Below are 4,090 nucleotides of genomic sequence, written 5' to 3'. Positions count from 1 at the left end.
ATGATAATAAAAAAGAGAGGGAGAGAGAGAGAGAGAAAAAGAGAAAAAAATGTATACGACTGCTGTAACGGTAGCTCTAAAAACTTTTTGACAATTTCCATTTAAATACTCTATGGAATAGTAGTTTTTGATATAAATAAAATTTTAAGAAAATTAAGTTAAAGTGTGCGTGTGTGTGTGTGTGTGTGCGCGTGTGCGAGTGTTCGTGTTCTTGTGTGTTTGTATACACATGAAACCCAAAACATAAAATAAATTTAACCGTACATATTATATTCAAATAAAATTACGGAAAAAAAAAGAAAGAAAGGGAAATGTTAAATGTACTTACTTATACGTGTATGCAATTACGCATGCAAAAAAAGAAGAGAGAGAGAAAAAGAAAAAAAATTTTTTTTTGCAGACGATAATTTTTTTTTTTTTTTTTTTACATAAAATCAAAAAAGTTGAAAAACTCGAATAGAGAAAAAAAAAAAAAATTGTTTGTTTTATTCCGACCCGTAAAAATATAAAACGCATGCATAAATTCTACAAAAGTTAATTAAAAAAAAAAAACAATTAATTAAACGCCATTATTTATTAACCGTTGTTAAATAAGATTTTTTTCACATTTTTCCCCTCCCCTCTCCTATCTCTTATCCCCTCCACTCATTCACCTAATCCCACTCAATCGTTTACTATTTTGTCTCCGCCCACTCCTTATTCTCACCTCTCATTCACCTAATTCCCCTCGATCACTTTCTATTTTTGCTCCGCCCACTTTTTATTCTCTCCTCACATTCACCCCATCCACTCAATCGTTTACTATTTTTGCTCCGCCCACTTTTTATTCCCTCCACTCATTCAATTCATCCCACTCTGTCATTTTCTATTTTTTCTCCTCCACTTATTCTCCTCATATCCTTCACTCACACACCTCATCCCCTTTTTTTCAAATCTTCCACTTTCCCCTCACTTTTCTCTTTCTGCCCATAATTCCTTCCCCTTACCCCCTTCCACTCACGGGTCAATCGATTAGTTCTAAATCTTTCATTTTTTTTTTTTCATCCCCTACACCCAAACTTTCCCCTCTTTTTTTTTCCTTTTCCTATTACATTTCCCTCCGCTCATTTTTCTTTTCACTCACTCACATTTCATTTCCCTCTCCTCAATACGGGATCATCATTATTACGTCATCAATATGAAAATTTAACCGCATTTTTCTTTTGTTTTTTTTTAACGGTAAAAATTTTCCGATTGAAATTCTGCTGGGAAATAAAAAAAAAAAAAAAAAAAAAAATTTATTTAAACTCAACTCACGGATTTAATCCGAAACGATAAAAAGTTTTTTTTTTTTTTTTTTTTTTTTACGATTGTGTGTAAAATTTTGGTGGTTCCTTTTTTTTTGCATTTAATTTTGATAAAGTGAAAGAGATTCGAATGATGAAAGGGATGCATTTTTATGGTCGAATAAATCAATCAAAAATAATAATAATAATATTAATCATTTAAATTTATATATATAAATGTACGTTCACGGTTTACGATTTTTTGCATCGTGTGCGTATGAGTGCGTGCGTGCGTGTGTGTGCGTGTTCGTACGTGCGTATTGAAAACGATAAAAAGAATTTAAGTTAATGTTTTGAATTTTAAAATCTGAAAATTTAAATACGTTAGAAAACAAATGAAAATGTGAATAACGTTTAAAGAATATAAATGAAAGGCATTTTTAAAAACGAAAGGGATATGATAAAGAGAGAAACGACGATTGCGTGAATGCGTCGTTTGTGTCTGTCTGCTCGTGTGCGTGCATGCGTGAATGCGTGCAGGTGTGCATAAAGAAAAACCTTCGTTTTTACAAAAGAAAAATTTTCACCGTTTATGGTTTATAACATACTCAAAGGAATTTAAAAAAAAAAAAAGAACAATCGATTCATTCGTTTAAATAATCAATTTTTCAGATAGTAATAATAATAATAATTTTTTACCTTTAAAAAAATATTTAAAATTTAATCTTCTGCTACGTGAAAAATTAATACTTTCGTAAAGTATTATTATTTTACCGAAAAACACAATGACAGACAAACTTTTAAAAAACTTTTCGAGGTTTTTTTTATTATACATATATACTTTCCATCAAATTTTATTTTACCTCCCCAACCTCCCCACATCCCTCCCCCCCCCTACTTCCTTCACTCAAATTTCACGTACACGCATTCATTCACTTCTTTCTCTCTTTCTTTTTTTAAATTAAAATTTTTGAATATGAATATTTTCAAAAGTAAAAAAAAAAAAAAAAAAAAAATTTTTTCTCCCTTCGAAATTTTGCCAGGAAAAAAAACAGAAAAAAGAAAAAAAAATTTTTTTTAATTACATTTACGTGTAAGGAAAACGTATAACATTTTTACATATCATAAAATATTCAAATGAATTATGTAAAAGGAATATTACATATATATTATTACATGAAAAATAAAGACGAAGAAACGTGCGTGCGTGCGTGTGAGAGAGAGAGAGAGAGAAAAACGGTAGGAAAATTAAAAAATTATAACGACGTAAATTGATTACATTTCGAAAATAATAACAATAATATTAATAATAATAATAGCTGACAAAAATTTATATTTAAACGAATTAAGTATTGAAAAAACATAAACAAACGAACGGACCGACGGACGGAAGAATCCGACCAATCGGAATCGAGTAATAAAATTTCTTGTTTAGCTTACGAATTGAAATAAAATTTCGAAATTTTTATAAAAAGGGATTTTAATTATTATTATTGTTGTTGTTGTGATTACGTCACTGTTAACATTTTTTTAGGACCTTAATAAAATAATTTCGTCCAGTTAGAAAATGACAATAATAATAATAATAATAGTAAAATAGAAAAAAGAAAACTTTCTTTTAAGAACAAAAGGATTTCCTTAAGAAGAAGTTAAAAAATCTTATATATCAAATAACAAAAGAAAAAAAAAAAAAGGAAAAAAAAATTTTCTTTTTTTTGACGACAAAGGTTTACCATTGAGAAAATTACTGGAAAAAAGAAAGAGAGAGAGAGAGAGAAAAAAAAAAGGGAGAAAGATTAGAAAAAGGAAACAAAACTAGAAGAACAGAAATGATGTTAATGTCAGAAAAAGAAAAATAAATAAAAACTTTTTACATTTTTTTGTTGATTCGTTTAAATTTTAACGTCGTTTTCGCCCTTTTTTCATTTTTCTTTTTGATTTCCCGTATCACCCGCCCACCCCCCCCCCACTCGAGCGTCTCCCCCTTATTCTTTTTCCCAAAAGTCCTTTTCTCCCCCCCTTTTTTTATCCTTTTTTTTTTAACATTTATTAAAATGTAATAATTGCTATCCGTGAAATTTATTTTTTTTTTATTTTTTAAATTACTAGACTTTTTTTTTTTTGACGTGATTCTAATAATAAAAATTCTAAAGACACGATCGTTTATTTACCAACATTTAATTTTAACATTAAACGATATGAAAAAAATAATAATAATAATAATAATAATAATAATGGATGAACGAAAGAAAGAAGGGAAAAAAAAATTCGATCGCGTTTTCTAATAATTTCTTTCAAACTTAAAAAAGTGTTGCCAACCGTCAAATTTGATAAGATTTCTTATCACATTAAATGATAATAATAATAATAATAATAAAATTATTTTATACGTTGTTCACACGTTGTAAATACGTTACGATAAGAATCGTCTAAGTAGTAGTAATAAAAATAATAATAAATTAAAATTAATATTTTATCCGATTTCAAAAATTTGTCTGTAACGAATTAAAAACGTGGAACTAGACGAAAAAAACGTGGTTTTAGAATGAAAACTAATGTTGGATAAAAGTAAATTTAGTAAATAAGAAAAAAGATAAGATAAAAAAAAAAAAATTATTTGAATTTATTTGACGGGGGTTTTGATAAAATGTAAATAAATCGTAAAACGTCATTTTCGTACAATTATTCAAAAAAGAAAAAACTAATAATAATAATTGTACAAACAACAACCACAACAACAACAACAAAAACAAATAAGTTATCAATTATTAAAACGAGAAGAGAAAATTTTTGAAAATATTTTATAATTAAATACAAAATTCTAA

The sequence above is a fragment of the Pediculus humanus genome, genomic scaffold (genome assembly GCF_000006295.1).
Source record: "Pediculus humanus corporis 1103172108301 genomic scaffold, whole genome shotgun sequence".
NCBI lineage: Eukaryota > Metazoa > Arthropoda > Insecta > Psocodea > Pediculidae > Pediculus > Pediculus humanus.
Note: the sequence above shows the minus strand (reverse complement) of the source record.